The sequence below is a fragment of the Pseudonaja textilis genome, chromosome 2 (genome assembly GCF_049901715.1).
Source record: "Pseudonaja textilis isolate UNSWEBS1 chromosome 2, rPseTex1.2, whole genome shotgun sequence".
Classification (NCBI taxonomy): Eukaryota; Metazoa; Chordata; class Lepidosauria; order Squamata; family Elapidae; genus Pseudonaja; species Pseudonaja textilis.
In genome coordinates, this window is record NC_141991.1 from 238,123,093 (window position 1) to 238,140,416 (window position 17,324).

The window sequence follows — 17,324 nt, forward strand, 5'->3', positions numbered from 1 at the left end:
CACAGAAAATAAAATAATGCACATGACCAGTACATTTGTTAAAAGCAGGCAAAGCCGATAACAAGAAGATTTGGCAATGGCTAAGAGTAGGAAATTGAAGAGACAAACAGAGGAGTTAATTCTGGCTGCACATGTCCAAGCTTTTTTTTAAAAAAACACCCTGCAACAAAGCCAGGAATTGAGAAGACAACAAAAGAAAGCAAACAAGCTGAAGAAACAGGGACCACCTACAGTAGTTAGCTACAGCAAGATTATCAGACAGACTGACTACAAACAACAACATAACAAAGTAACAACAATAGTGCACTGGAACATCTGCAAGCAAAAAATTAATGGGACCACAAGAGAGACAAATAGAAAATGAATAAGCTAAAGTGTACCAGAATTTTAAAATCCAAACAGAAGACACTTCCCACATAATATTCTAGACCAGGGGTGTCAAACTCATGTTGTCACGGTGTCATCACGTGACACATTGGGACTTTTTTCCCCTTTACTAAATTGGTTGTGGGCGTGGCCAGGGTGTGACACATCCAGCCCATGGGCCAGGAATTTAACAGCCCTGCCATAGACTTACAACTGTCCTGCAAAATACCTGCAAAAGGTAGTAGAAGGACGGGGGCAAAAAAAAAAAAAGAAAGAAAGCAAAGATAGTATCAATAGTAATATATTTAATAGGTACTTTGAGCACAACTCCAAAACATTCTGAGCACCACTTGAACACCATCAGCACTGATAAAATCACCATCAATTAACTGTAAAAGGCAGCTTTACTTGCAACTATTTACATCCTGTGATACCGTGTTTCTCATATAATAAGGCCAGGTCTTTTTTTTTTTTTGTGCCCCCCCCAAAAATGGCTAGGCTGTCTTTTCGGGGGTGACTTAATTTTCCCCCCTTGCATCTTTGGGTGGGCGGGTGGCGACGGCTTGGATGTTGACCTCGGCGTTGGTGGGGCACTTCATATCGGGGTCAACGCAGGCAGCACCATATCTGGGTGTGCAACAAAAGTACTTCCTAACAGCAAGCCCCCCCACCATTCCCCCCATTTCGCATGTTTTAATATTGGCCTTAATTTGGGGAGAGGGGCTTAATTTCTTTTCATGCCTATAAAACATGCTAGGACTTCCTATTGGGGGAGGCCATATTGTTGGAGAAACAGGGTACCTTTAAGAAACCACATCTGCCTAACTCTGGTCCTTGGGAAGACTCAGTAGGTGAATAAAAATGCCAAATCCAGTCCAAACATATGCTGACTCAACAATGAACAATATTATTAATAGTGATAGTGGATATTGCAATATCTGGAGACAGCAGAATAGAAAAGAAACAACTAAAAATAATCACAAAATAAAAAGACCTGCAAATAAAAGAACTGTGGCAAAAGAAAGCAAAGAGTAATAGACACCTTGGTGCAATCAAAAAACATCTATAGGTTTATAGATAGATAAAAATGCCAAATGCAATCTGTATACCTGGCTGATTTGAAACCAACCAGTGATGGGATTCAAACTTGGTGGGCATGACAGGGGAAGGATACTGTAAAATCTCCAGTCAGAAGTGGTATTTGCTGCTTCTCCAAACTACTCAAAATTTCCGCTACCGGTTCTCCAGAACTGGTCAGAACTTGCTGAATACCACCCTCTGAAGCCAACTGTAGTAATGCCCATAGAGGACAATTATTTAACAATACTTCAGAATTAACTTGTAAAGTTGGTTCTAAAACTCTAGAACTAAGAAGTTCTAAAATGATGCAGAGCTAAGGATATATAAGAATGCATCTTTAGCTTTCATTTAGTATGTAGAATGCAAGTATTTCCTAAAATACTTATGAGAAAAATCTGTATTATCATAATACCCATTCAAAAGATAGTTTTCTTTTCAAATTGACAAATAACTTCAAATCATTTTTTTTTACTGTTCAATGATCAGTATTACATGTATGTAGCAATAATTGCAAACAGAAACTTACTATACAACAAGTTAATAAAAGTTGGCCACAAATCAATTTAGGCTTTTAAACTTGCAAGCTTGATATAAGCCAATGTAGAACAGTATGCAAAAGAGAAAGAAAATGGAATAAATCTCACCTGCACATTAATTACTATTGAATTTTGCCTGGTATTACCATATATTACAGTGAATACTATGCTAGAGCCTAGTTGAACAAAAAGTCATATATAAAATTAATCAAGACCATTCATTATAACAACAAATAATAAAATATTGGCCAATGATTCACCTATTATATCATCACAAACGATCTTCTCAGATAAGGAGTATTCTTAAAGCAGATCTCAAGAATTTGCTGAGAATAAAAAATTACAATATCCTGGTATAATAGCAACAGCACTTAAGACTTATATCCTTAGTGCTTTACAGCACTCTGAACAGTTTATAATGTCAGCACATTACCCTCAACAATATGGGTCTTCATTTTATCGACTTTGGAAGGATGGAAGGCTGAATCAACTAAAAGCTGGTAAGGATCAAACTCCACCAGGATATGGGCAGAATTAGCATGCAATACTGCATTCTGACCACTGTGCCACCAAGGTTCATATTAGCACATAAGTACATAGATAATGTACATATAGTACATTACCTATAAGTACATAGACCTAACTAAATTGAGAATGTTCTATCAATTTCCTAACTCAGGATATGCAAGTATTTTGCTATGTTGAGGTCTGGGTTTTATATCCAAGGTTCTTTGAGCAGAACTCCACCCTGCTCAGCATTCAAAATCAGAATTCCAGGAGAGAAGCCATAATTTATCTTTAATTTCCTATCCTTGGAGGTAAAAAAGTAGCTTTAAACAAAATTTAAACATGGTAAGCCAGGACCTCATCTCAGTTCAAGTTAAATTGATCTCAGCATGGTAAAGTACAGATTATCTGAACAGTTTTTGCAAATATTTTAACATTTCATATGCAAATTGATGTACTGTCTCAATTATAATTCATATAAGAGTTGGCTTCAATTACTTTTAACCTGGCTGAAAGTTATTTGGCTCCACTACTACATTATAAGAAATACAAAGTAACTGTTATATTACTTGGGTTGTTATGAGAAATATAGCTATTATGTCCTCCTAGCACGGAGAACTATCCCCCAAGTATTTGAAACAGGTCACAATATTCGAAACTAACTTCTTTGGTTAACAAAGATATCTTTGGCAAAACTCAATGTTCAGCCAGTGATTTTTGCAAAAGAAGGTCAAAGACCTTAGCTGATTGTTCTCAAAAAATACATTTAAAAGTGATTGTTCTTAAAAGATACATTTAAAAAAATTCAAAAGTTTGAAAAGTGTAAATTATGAGAGATAATCAAGGAAAAATAACATTTTCAATTCTATTTACACAACTGCAAAACTGATACATTTAGATATGATAAAGAAAAATGTTTATTAAATAATAATTCTTAAACTTTAGTAACAAAACTTTAGTAAAGCCAAACAAAATTTAATCATTACCATTTTTAAACAAAAGTCTTTGGTATAGTTGAACAATAACTAACTGCAGGACTAAATGCAGCTTGCCATTACTACTGAGTTTGTGTTTGTGTGTTTATAGACTCAGATACAAAATATCCCACAAACAGAGCATTCCAGTCCTGCTTGGAATATATGGAAGCAAGTTACATATTATAAATCAGATTTGTTTTTATAAGACAATGAATTTTTGTAGTCAAAAGCAAAAACAATTTTAAATATGCATGAATCTTTATCAGACATAACACATTCTTCACAAGGCATAGTTTAGAGTTCCTTTCTTCCTATCTGAATATTGTTCATTTTTATTAATTTTGTTGATCTTTTAGAAACATTAAGATATATTATAAAATGATAATACATTGAGGCTTCTTATAATAAAATAGGCACTTTTTTCAGCATCACTGCAAAATTTGTAAATAATTTTCTTTCATTCTCAATAAATTGGCATACTCTACAAAAGCTATCTTTGTCATATTTAAAGAGCATACAACTTGTGCAGACTCCAAACCAGAGAAGATCACTGTCTGTGATCTCTATGAAATCTAGATACTAAATATCTCAAGCTACATTACATCCTTACCATATGCACTGATCTCTCTCTCTCATACACACACATATATACACACATAAATATATACACACATATTACCAAAATAAACAACTGCAAAAGTTTGTAGTCATAATAGCACCTTCTGTAGATACATTGTTAGAATGAATGCCCAAAGTAATTTTTGAGCAGTTTCTTAAATGTTACTGAAAAAATGGCTGTGTTCAAAAGACAGCTAACTAGAGATAATCTCAAGTTTTACTTAATGTTTAAATGCATTCCTGTTTCTGAAATTATTTCAAATGTTTACAAAGAGAACAAACTCTCTTAGATATAATAATCTACTTAAATTCCTGTAAATAATTCAATCTTTAGCTCTCATCATTTTTTAATGGAAGACAATGTTTGCATTTAAAATTACTATAATTGGAATTATGAAATTGTAATATATCAATACGCCATTCACCTATTTTTAAAATTATTATTTAAGAACTCAAATAATTGAAATTGTGCATCATTTTATAAATACTCAAAAATTATGGGAAAATTGCATTGACTATGGCATTCCAATCCAGTATTAGACTAGACTAGCTATGTTTTATAGAAATGGCTACCTTACATTATTATGGAAAAACAAAAGTTGTGGCCTGATGTTAATGCTGTTTTTTACTACAACAGAAGGAGTCGGAAGTCAATGTTTCTTTTTTTCTTTTCCCCAGTTTTCCCTCACTTTCTCTCTCCTTCTCCCCCCCCCCCCACTGTGTCTTCTTATTTACTTTTGTATTTTGTATTTTATCTTATAACCTAATAAAAATGATAAACACTGGAAGTATTAGACTAGCACATTCTATTTTATATTTTAAGAAATTTCCTGGCAGTTTTCTCTAAGCTGCTTGAGAGCAACAGTTTTGGCACCATAGTTTATTGTTATATACATTGAAATATGCCTAGGTATTATCAAAATAATGGTTCAGACATCTTAGAAACACATCAAATTGAATGTACTGATTTCTTTTAAATACACAGAATATCATAAGGATATTATTAAATACATAAATATTTAAAGAAAGTACAAAGGAACAGTGAAAAACCCATACACTTATAAAAAACTGATTCAAGAGCCAATTTTGCATTAAAATAATTTACTGAAGACACAAGATATGAGAATAAACCTCATTTCAACTTAAGCAAAATCCCACATATTTAATATAAACAAAGGACAAATCATCACATGTTATTTTCTAATTATGAATAATACTGTATTTGATTATTCTCTGGGCAGTCCCTCATTTTCTGTAAATTAGACCTGTTCCAGTCCTTAAAAATAAACAGTTAAAACACACAGAGGCAGACTCAACCTCACACACACACAGCAATATTTTAAAGCAACTTGTAGCTCATGCTTGAAATAATAAAGTTCAAAAATAAAAAGCTACTTTTTCAGTCTGAAAATGGTTTCTCTCCCATGCATATAGGCCTGAGGCCCTATTGCAAACAGTGTTTAACAGGCCCAGGCAGCACAAAGACAGGAATGGCAGATTACAGGGAGGGAGGGAGGGAGAGAGGCCGGGTTTGGGGCTCAGCAGGATCTTCAGGCTTTTTAAAATTCAAACTGCTGCCTGACCAATACAAATCACGGACACACTGCTGACTACTACATGGATTTACAGCATTAAAAACACGCCTCCTATGTGACAGCTATATTAACTTCATCCTTTTAAACATGTATCAGGCTAAAAAGCACAATTGTACTTTCTTAAGTTACTTTACTGAAAAATATTAAATATAAGACTAACTTTCAAAAAAATAGAACATCTACAATAAAAACTGAGCACAATTAAATGCCACTTTGTCTTACCCACCTAGGATTTAAATTGGTTTTAAAAACAGCTATCAGACCAGCTGATATCACAATTCCTCATACCATATCAGAGAAATAGATTTCTCTATATGAGAAATTAGAATTACACTGGAAGAAATTACAGGCATCTATCCAGTGTCTAAAATATCCTAACGTTTTTACTAAAGTCATTCTTCATTTGAGAATATTATTTAGATTATTAACTTTCAGGCATCTGATTCAAAGTTACACAAACCAGACACATTTGAAAGTAAGAACATTTTTCAACTCAATAATAATCAGGGTATTCAGAGGTATGCATCACTATCTTCAATAAAACATATTCCCATATAAACATACTTAAAACGGCAGGCTCAATTATTACAATTCGCATGATTTCACAGTGGCCTAACCTTTAAAACGTCAAGTAGCTATATAGACAACCCTTTTTCAAATAGGATACCTATTCTTACAAATAACTCTTTCCTCTTAAGGACCAAAATTTACTGTGTATCTAGAAAGTATGACATAAATGGTACTAGGCAACCCATAGACTCTCCCAGTGAACTGGATATGTCTATTCTGAAAATTATTCGGAACTAGTTTTACTTTTCAATAAAATCTATGCATTTGAGAGGATGTACGCAATAGTATCAATCATACCTATCCAACTACAAATTTGAAACTAAGACAAATAAAAGATGCAACTGTTGCAAACGCAAAACAAACGGACGCCCGTCTCTCCCCTATTCTGACTAGGACTATTACGTTCGTCTCTTTCCTTTCCGCACTCTGCCCCCCCATCCCCCGAAGTTGTAAATATGGCACAGGTTCGGTGCCCAGTCGCTGTTTAACTGTATTGTTTCCTCCTCCCACTTTTGCTCTCGGGCGCCGAGGCCTGTCATAGTGAAACCACTTCGGCTCTCTCATCCCCGAGCTGGAGTGGAAGCGCTGGCCGCTGGGCCTGCGCCCTCCTCCGGGCCTTGGCATCTCCAGCAGCTCGGCAGAAACCACTCTCATCCGCCAAACCCCAAGAGGAGGAGGCGGAGAGAAACGTGAAACACCCCTGGCTGCCACTCATTATTCACCCCCCCCCCTCTTTTCTCCCACACCGGCCGAAAAGGCTAATCCCCGCTCTGCTTCCAGACTGGGCCGCCTCGCCTGAAAGAAGGCCCAACTCGCTGCTTATCTTCAAGCGAATAGAAGAAACGCGGAGACGGAAAAGCGCGAGCGGGGGCTTTTACCTGAGCTAAGCGTCGTCTGAATCCAACCGAAAAACCAAGCGGGGGGAAGGAAAAAATCCGCCCCCTCCCTCCTCAGAGGATCCGCCACTGGGCCGCCGCGGAGCGGGAGGAGGAGGAGGGGAGATAATATAACAACAATAATCCGGGCCGGGAGGGGGGCTGGCTCCTCTTCCGTCTCCTCCTCAGTGCAGCGAACATGTAGAGCCGAGGAGGGGAGGAGAGCGGCCGAAGCGAATCCCTGAAGTCGCCGCCGCCACCGTCTTCTTCTTCTTCTTCCTCCTCCTCCTCTTTTTATTTTTCTTCTTCCTTCTCCTCCTTGCCGTCGTCCTCCCAGCGAGCTTGATTCACCCCAACATCCACACAGGCCGGGCCGAACCGGATTCGATAAACACCTCACGCACCCACCGAGCGACCAACCCCGGGAGGGGAGGGAGGAAAGGAGCGAGCGGAGGGGAGGGGGATCTCCTCGGCCGCGGCTTGTTCCTTCTCTTCTTCCGCCGCCGTCACCGCCTCCGCCTCTCCTTCTGTGGACGCGGTCGGGGCGGGGCAGGGAGGGGATCGCTTGGGTTACGGTGAGTCGGTACCGGGGAGGGAGGAAAGGAAGAGGGAGGAAAAAATAAGAGGCTGCGTGAATGTGTCGCCCTCGCTCGCTCTCAGAACAAAATGCCGACCGGAAGTGCAGTTGGAGGAATGACTCCCTCCACCGGCGCCAAACACCAACAAGCTCCCCCTTCTCGCTCTTGCCTGCCGCGGCCGTCGGCTTGGCTTCTGCCTTCCGAGAAAGTCTTGCGCGGAGAACAGCTGGACCGTATCTGGAGTTCGCTGCCTCTTCGCGACAGCTGATGGCCGCCCTGCGTCGCGTGTCGGAACGTGGTGCCCCTGTGGCTTCTTCCTTCTTGCTCGCAGTTTCTCTTTCTTTTCTCTTCCCTGCCTCCCTTTCTGAGGTACCGGAGGAAAGCCGGAGCGTGCAGATAAAAGTCTGACCTGCTGAAGAAGCGAACTCCTGCGAACTGTCAACATGAGTAACGTGGCCGAGATAATTTTGTAAAGATCGTGTACCTTTTTGCCTCTTTTCTTTTAAATAGGTTCTTTGTCAACCCTTGGTGCCATGTAAGAGAATCGGAGAGAGGAGAGAAATGTCTTATAAAAATACTTATCGTAGAGAGATATTTTCTTGTAAAAATACTTATCGTTCTTGGGAAAGTGCGCATCGGGTTCTCACAACTCGAAGGCTGAAAGGTTGTGCGCCCTTGTTACCCTGCTTTTCTGCCACATTGACGCTTGTGCCTGATTCCGGTTCCGACGGACTTGAAGCTTCCATTACAATCGCTATGATTTTTAGAATGGAGGTGATTTTTGCCCCAGCCTCTTTTTTTTTAGGTAACATGAAGTGAAAGCATTCTTCTTTAGATAATGGGGTTTTTGTTGATTTCTGACAAATAGACACATTATGCATTGGAGAAGATAGTGACAATCTGTAAAGCTAGTTTGTATTCATGTAAATTTTGTGAGCAGTGAATAGAAGGAAAGTATAATTTCAGTTTAATTAAATGTCTTCTGATTCAGTATTTTGGCTTTTATTGTGCTGCTGTTTTATTTTGAAAGATAAGAAATTAGAATTCTGTACTCCATAGTAAAAATGGAAGTACAGTAGTTTGCTAATTTTTAAATACAATTTAATTTGCATCAATTTTCTTTAATGTTTAAATCCCTAGATTTTTTTTTAAATCCAGTCTGATATTTAATTTTGAACTAGGCTGATACTAGATTTGCTCAGATTTCTAACTAAATTAACTGTGTGTAAGAAAAAAATTGTTCTTAAATATATCCTGACTCTTGTACTTTTAAATTAGCTTCTTGTACAATTCCTTGATATAAATTCTTATCAATCAAGAAGCATAGATTTACTCCAAAATTAAAAGCCCAACCATAAAGATGGCTGCCATTATTATACAATTATTTAGAAATAAATCTGAATGAATAGAGTAAGATATTTTTTTACAGTTTACGCCTGTGTAGAATGGGGCTGCACATCTTAGAAAGCTTGGAGTTGTTAGTTGCTACTGGCTTATTCCATTAACTCCAATGGGATTTAATTTATCTTAGTTAAAGCCAAAATGAGTTTGTTTCAGTTTTTTTTATCTTGCCTTTATTATTTTTATAGATAACTCAAGATGGGTAACATACTTAATACTTTTCCTCCTCCTATTTTTCCAACAATAGTAACCATCTGAGATGAGTTGGCCTGAGAGAGAATGACTGTCCCAAAGTCACTCAACTGGCTTTTATGTATATGGCAAAACAAGAAATCAGTGTTTTGTAGTTCTAGCCTGGTGTCTTAACCACTAAACCAAAGGCTCTCTAATAATTTAGTCTTTAGGTGGCATTAAATTGGTCTCAATCCCTGGCAGCTTCTGTTGAAATGCTTGCCAAATTCACCTGTCCCAGCTCTACAAATATTATCGTGATCTTGTTCTTATCCATCCTTTGTTATCTATCACCTTCTTAGCCTCACCAAGCATTAGTTTTATTTGTTTTCATATACAGAAATTACAGTTATTGCCTTAAGGAGCAGTCCATTTTTGATCCAGGGTTTGATCATTAGTTCTTCTTATAATCTGTGGTTCTCTTTATAATCATCTCCAAATCCATAATTCAACGGCCTTATCCTAATTCTCTCTCTCCTCCTTGTCCAGGTTTTTGATACATTGTCATTGAAAACTCTTGTTGCTTTTAATATTTTTACCTGTGCTATCACTTAAATGTCCTTTTTCCTTCAGGATCTTGTTTAAGTTTGTCACTGCTTTCTTCGGTAGAATAAATAATCTCTTTGTTTTTCCATTATAATGTCTACCTTATCAGTACTTGAGCACAAGTACTTTTCTACCACTTTAACTTCTCTATTGTCACCTATAACATTCACCAAATATCCAGGATGGCATTGTATGTGTCCTCATTATACATTAACACAGATTTTCACTTTCCATTTTTCTTTCATAATGATCTCTTTAAAGTCTTTTGTACTTTCAGTTAACAATGAGGTATCATTTTCATATCTCAGATTACTAGTGTTTTGCTAGATTACTAGTTTTGATTCTAGCTGTCATATTTTGTAATGTAATACAATATATTTCTTAGAATTTAAATATTTACCAATTAAGCAGATTTAACCAGCAGTACAGTATCCAGTCTTTATCTTCTGAACATTTTGTTTTCCTCAAAAATCAGCTTATACTATAGCTTCTTGTCCAGGTCCCTCAAAAAAATTAAGGGTTCTTTTTTATATGCCATATTTGCAATCTATATAGTCAATGGCTTTGCTATGTTTAGACAAAATCTACACAGTCAGAAATAAATCTTAACATCAACTGATGCCCTCAACTAACTTTGTTTTGCAATATAAATTTTAAATTTATGATTGAGTGTAGGCAAAAAGATTTTAATTTTACGAATTACAACATGAAGAAATGTAGGTTGCAAAATTGTAGTTATGTCTAAATTTCTTAGGCTGTAGATTTTATGTGTATTCCATGTATATATTTCAATAGGATGTTGGGAAAAAAGCCAAGGACATCAGCAGCTATGGGAAGGTAGATTTATGAAGCTTCTGAGAAGCTAAGGGGCAGCAGTTTCATAGCTGCCAGTATTCTTGGTTTCAAGTGCAGCCTATTTAGCTAGCCCACTCCAGGTTCCAGTAATTTCTCTGTCATTTTTTTGGTATCTTTGAAGCTGTATATATGTAAGTCTTTGACTTACAACAGTTCGTTTAATAACCATCCAAAATTACAACAGCTCTGAAAAAAGTGATTTATAACCATTTTTCCCACTTTATGACCATTGCATGGTCACCTGATCAAAATTATGATGCTTGGCAACTAAGTCATATTTATGATAGTTGCAGTGTCCCAGGGTCATGTGATCACCTTTTGTGGCTTTCTGACAAGAAAAATCAATGAGGAAGCCAGTTTCATTTAACAACCATGTTACTAACTTAACAACTACAGTGATTCACTTCACAATTGTGGCAAGAAATATAAAAAGGGAGAAAACTCACTTAACAATTGTCGCACTTAACAACAGAGATTTGGGGCTTAATTGTGGTCGTAAGTTGAGAACTACCTGCGTGTATGATGCCCTTAAGGGATGGCTAAGGGGAGATAGGGAAAGAAAAGGCCTGGAAAAATCAACAGGGATGCTGGTTGAAGCCAAGCATAGTGTCAGCATGTGGCAGTTAAGGGAAGATAAAGAAAGGTGGGACTGTGAAGATCAAGGAAGTGGGTAGCCCAACTGAATAGCTGTCACTGATGTCCTTAGTAAAATTAGTACATAGTTGATTAAAAACCTTATGAACTCTTGGTATGTATGTGCTCCAAAATATGTTAATGACTTCTTAGATCCCAAAAGCTTATTCACCACTATTTAACCTCACTTTTTTCTCTACTGTATCCAACTATGCAAATTTTCAATGAAAGTCTTCTTTAGAAATCGATTAATACTATATTTTTCTATGTACGGCCCCAATATTTGATCAATTTTAATCTTACAGTTTTTCAAGTGAACTTTACAATTATTTTCTTATCTGTTGAAATCTTTTCTCAAAATTTTTTCAAAAAATGAAATAGACTAAATTAGTTTTAGAAGACCTAATTAAAAGTTTACTGGGACAAATATCAATTAGATGAAACATCTATAATTAAACATGTCTAAATAAATATATCTAGATAATATGATAAAACATGTCATAATAAAATAACAGCTTCTAAATATCTTACACAAGAAATGTGTATATGTTGCATGTATATGCACACGTTCAATATAGAAAGCCAACTTTTTCCTTCTATGAAAAATTTAAAAGTATAGCAAATTCTCTGACTTGTTTGGGGGACTCTTTTTTTTTCATCATATACATTCTAATTTCATTCTAAAACTCAAGTTAAAACAATTGGGTAAATCTCAAAATATGTTTATCAATATATTCTACTAGATATTATAGCACTCACGGTCTAAAAGTATAGATGCAAGTTGGGCAATGTAATACTGAAGACCTTATAGAATAGGACCATGAAACTTGGATGTAATGTTTTTAAAATTATTTTCAACAGGTATTTTACAATAGTATGCAAAATTCTTTTTATTTATTAAGCAAACTATAATCCTTACCTCAAGACCCTCAGGATAAAGACAGGCTAGACATACTTTAAATAAGTCAGTAAATAAAAACTTATTTGTAGAAATAATTTAATATTTTCTTACCATGCCTTCTTTCCATCCTTACTAAATCCTGTTTCTGAATGGGTGATCCTTTATTCTTTTTCAAAAAAAATGCACCACAACCTATTTCAAGACAGTAGTACCAACAATAGAGTTTATTTTTTAAAAATAATCCATGATAATTTGTTCCTAATTGTTTTCAATTTTTTTTTAATTTGTTCATAACAATACATTTTAAGACATTTTTTTCTTTTTACCTGTTGGTAAAATAGTAATTTAATAGAAATTTCCAGTCAAATAATTTGTAATGTAACAGTTGATTAAAAGTTGATAAATCCAGATTGTCCAATTTCACTAATCTTTAAAAAGAACACTTAGACTTGGCCATTTCAACATAAATACTTATTTGAACTAAAAACATCAGATATTATCTTTCCAATATAATAATAAGCCCGATTTTAATTATGTTCCATGTATATTTAGTTGGGAGAAAGCCCTTTAGCTTGAGTGACTAGTTACCTGTTAATAGTTAATTTAAATTGATAGGAACCATTTTCAAACATTTTATTTCCAACCCCATATTAATAAAATCAAAGCAAGATTTCCGTGTGATAGTACTTACTAAAATATTAAAATAAGAGTCCCCAAATATTTAATTAACTAAATCTACCTTTGTGGGAAAGTATTCTTATTTTCTATTTAGAAACATATTTTTAAAAAAACAAAAATGGCAGAAATATTTCCCCTGCTTACCTGTAATTCTGCACATTACCTTTAAGCTCAGGGCTTCCTTCAGGGTAGATCTTTATAAGATTGCACTGACCTGATTCACACATTACATTTAGCCCTGGTTTCCTTAGCCACATTTTATTAAATTAATTCATATTTAATTTGGCCAGGGTCACACAAATGTGGCTGACCTGCAACACTGGTTTGGGAATGGGGTTATATAACTACTATTTTCTTGGAAAAAATAAAGGACAACTCCCCCCAAAGGGGCAAATCTGAAAGTGGTTCATAAAGGGAGGGAAACGTAATTGTTTACATTTATGTGGTAATCTTGTTTTACAAAGCAAAATTCAAGAGCAAAACCAAGAAGATAAAATATTAAATAAATCTGAAAGACAGCTTTCTGAAATACAGGTCCCTTCTAATAAAGGATATGTGGTCACTGTAAGCTATTACAATAAGACAAAACCAAATGAGGGATAAGCATTATGTGTGGACCCAGCCTAAATTTCACAGGAGATTTAGTACAAAGGCCTCATCCTTCCTTAAAACCATCTTTCATATCTTGAGAAGAAACTTAAGAAATTAAAAAGTTAAAAAGTAAATTCAAAAGTTGCATTTACTCACTTGTAACTATCTAAGTACCTCAGCAGCATCCGCCAATATCCGAGAAATAAAGTACCACCTGACAAGATGACTAGCATTCATATTTTAGCATATTTAGAAATTACCCTCCCCTCACCCTTAGTTGTGTTTAAATGATTTCTAAATGAAGTTTTATTACTGTTTTCACTGGTAATTTTATTGTGCGCTATCCAGAGTGTGCGTGAGATGGCGGCTACATAACTTTGAGAATTGAATTAAAAATTAAATTTTACCGATGTGACTATCACCAATGTGACTATTTTACTGAGAAATAGGGATTTTTGCCATCTCTCAGAGAGATTACGTCCCTGAGGCATCACATCAAAATTCTTTACTGTGGTCAGTGACCAAATACTGGTTACCTGACCCATCAAAATACACTTATTCCTCAGTGATATTTATCAGACAAGTGCCCATTTAATGAAAAATGCCTCCAGGGGGGAAACCTTTAAAATTAAACTGCTTTGTCCTTTTTTCTGCCACTGGGAAGAAAATAGAGACTGGAGAAAAAAACTCTACTTTTCCTACAGGCAGGAAAAACTTTGTACTTCATTATCACCAAAGTAATTTAATATATTTGATACACTCCAAATAATCAACATTTATTAAAAATATCACTAAGACTTACCTCTGACACAACTCCAAACGTGGAAATTTTAAGACTTCCCTCTTTTTTTTTTTTTTTCCTCAGTCTACTGCCACTGTTGGTCACTGGTGCCCTACCATCCAGAACATATTTTTGCCCTCCAAAATTTACCTCAGGTTTAATAGTTTTCATTCACGGATGTATAGCTTCTGTTTTTGTTAAGTTATTTCAGGTTAATGGATAACGTTTTTGCCAGAGAAAATGTGGAAATATATTGATAGAAGAAATGGTCCCCCCCTCCCACAGTTGTCTAATGGAATGTCCTATAAGAGCAGTATTTTTTTTTTCAAATCTAACAACATTAAGGTATGTGGACTTCAATTCCCAGAATTCACTAGCAAGCATGCTATTAGATATTGATGCCAATATGATGTATTGATGGTGTGGTCAGGTTAAATTATTTATCATGTTTCATCATGTGCTTTTTCTCCACATTGGAAAAACAGCAATAAACTTTTCTCCTTTAAAAAAAAAAAGATCAACTAGCCCTAATGTTATTCTAATAAAGACCTAACCTTCAAATTAAAATAACAACGGAAAACTGTGGTCAGGATTTTTTGCAGTAACTATTGTGGGGAGCAAATGTCAATCCAGGATGAGTTTGGGAGATGCAAGTGATAGGGAATATGAGGCCCAGAATTCAGGTTTGTGCACAATTTTTTTCACAAGATGCAGGCTTCTATCACTTAGATAGACTTGGTATATAAACTGAGACATGGCTCTTGAGGATGTTTCAGGCAGAGGGGATTTTTCTGTCATTTTGTGGGTCAGTAGCACCACAATTTGAAAATCCCTGTCATAGCTGATTGTATAACAGATTGAAAGGAGATAAAGTCAAATGTTTTTCTGTCACTATACACTATGTAGGGAGAAATCCCTAAAAAATTCTGAGGACTCATTCACAGGATTCTTATGAACAGTTTTAAAACTAATATACTTCAACATACTGCAGTATGCCATTTTTGCATCATTTAATTTTAGTCTATTCACTTGGATGTTACTTCTTTTTCTTCCATGGCATGTCATCAAAGTGTATATTATCAGATGTTCATCTTCTGGATGTTTATACTGTATAAATAAATGCATGAAACAGTCTATCAGAAAACCAAAGACTAATTTTAATTATAAATGCTGAAATAAACCATTAAATTTGATATCTATTTCAACTGGACCAGGTCAACAAATCACATATGTGTTTATTGCAATAAATTAAAAGACATGAAAGCCAGTTTTGAACAGTTGTTAAAGCATCAAGCGAGAAACTGGGAAATTGTGAGTTGTAGTGTCACCTTAGACATAAAGCCAGTCAAGTGACCTTTGGCCAGTGACTCTTTATCAGCCCTAGAAAGGAGGCAATGGCAACCACTTCTAAAAAACCTTGCCAAGAAAATTGCAGGACTTATCCAGGCAGTCTCCAAAAATTGGATACTATTGAATGGAAAGGAGGGAGGGGAGAAAGTTTATACACCATCACACAATCTTAGCCATATCACACAAAGCTTTTTATGATTTTGAAATAGTGGAAATTATGCATACCTTCACTAACTATTCATTTTAAACATGGTACATTATATAAATTTAGTTATTCACACACTGTGCTAAGACTTAAAGCCTCCCGGGTCCAGATATGTGAAAGCAAAACCCAAAGAAACCCAGCCTATTTGTGGAAGCAAGCTCACCATTATCACCATTATCATCATAACTAATCAAGGAGAGAATCAACCTAGAAACTAAGGATAAATTTCCTGACAGTTAGAATAATTAATCAGTGGAATGACTTGCCTGTGGAAGTTGTGGGTGCTCCAACACAGGAGTTTGTTAAGAAAAGATTAGGCAACGCTTTGTCTGAAGTGGCATATTGGTTTCCTGACAGAGCAGGGGCTCCATGGTCCCTTCCAAGTCTTTTATTCTGTTATTGTATTATTTTATAACTTGGGGTGGGGGACAGTGCTTCTGATCCTAATCCTACTTTCCCAGTGAAATGATACTACAGTAAGAATCCATAAGGTATTGGACAGTGCTGAAAGTTTGGCTGATGTCTGTCCCCCATCCATGCTCCCACAGCTTTCGGGCATTGCAAAAGAGCAGCCATAGCATCATTAAAATCACCAGGGATACTTGCTGTGATTTGTTTCACCAGAACAATTGGATGTTGTGTGTGTCTTCCTTCTAGAATTACGATCACAGATACAATGTCCCCATATATCAAGGATGAGGCTGCCCAGAGCAGTATTCAGAGTATGCCAATCTTTGCTATTATTTTAAGGATTGGCAGTCAGACAGACAGACAGACATCTAGATGAGTTTTGCAGCTGGTCTTCTAATTTTGCACCTGTGGTGAATTACATCAGTATTCTTTTGGTTTCAGCATCTGTTTGAGTTTATTTGCACTTCAGGAATGTCTACTTAATTTCACCAATTAAAAAATCCATAATATATTAATGCTTGGTTTGTTTTCCTTAATGTCTTCTTTGTAGTTATTAGGAACTGTTTTTAAGGATGCAATTCACTATTTTATATTTCTGGATAATCTTACACTTGAAAGCAACTGAGAACAGTGGATGCTGTTGAGTCACATATCAATTGTGATAAACTGATACACACAAATAGAAAAACAATTATTTGCTATGAGAGTTTTTTTCAAGTTAAGTTTTTGATACTATCCCAACCCCTGGTGCAAATGCCATCATATCATTCAATTGTCTATAGTTTAGAAAATGGATAAGATTAACTGTTCATTGTTTTCAAATGGCAGAAGACTTGTTTTATTACCTTCACAGATAAATTTGTGGAAAATAGGACTGCCTGTTTATCTAAAAAGAATATATAATTCTAAATTACCATGTTTCTCCAACAATACGGCCTCCACCAATAGGAAGGCCCAGCATGTTTTATCAGCATAAAATCAAATTAAGCCCCTCCCCACAAATTAAGGCCTATATTAAACATGTGAAATGGGGGAATGG

General features: G+C 35.8%; 1 protein-coding gene across 3 annotated transcripts in view; it reads right to left on the reverse strand.

The window, feature by feature from the left end:
- Positions 1–8,031, reverse strand: part of NIPBL (NIPBL cohesin loading factor) — a 168,419-nt gene extending 160,388 nt beyond the window's left edge. For 2 of the 3 annotated variants that reach the window (XM_087927378.1, XM_087927379.1), the window contains exon 1: positions 7,128–8,031. The gene's annotated coding sequence lies outside the window, so the exon portion shown is untranslated. The remainder of the gene's footprint in view (positions 1–7,127) is intronic. The other variant, XM_087927380.1, reaches the window with a different exon arrangement.
- Positions 8,032–17,324: the final 9,293 nt, after the last annotated feature.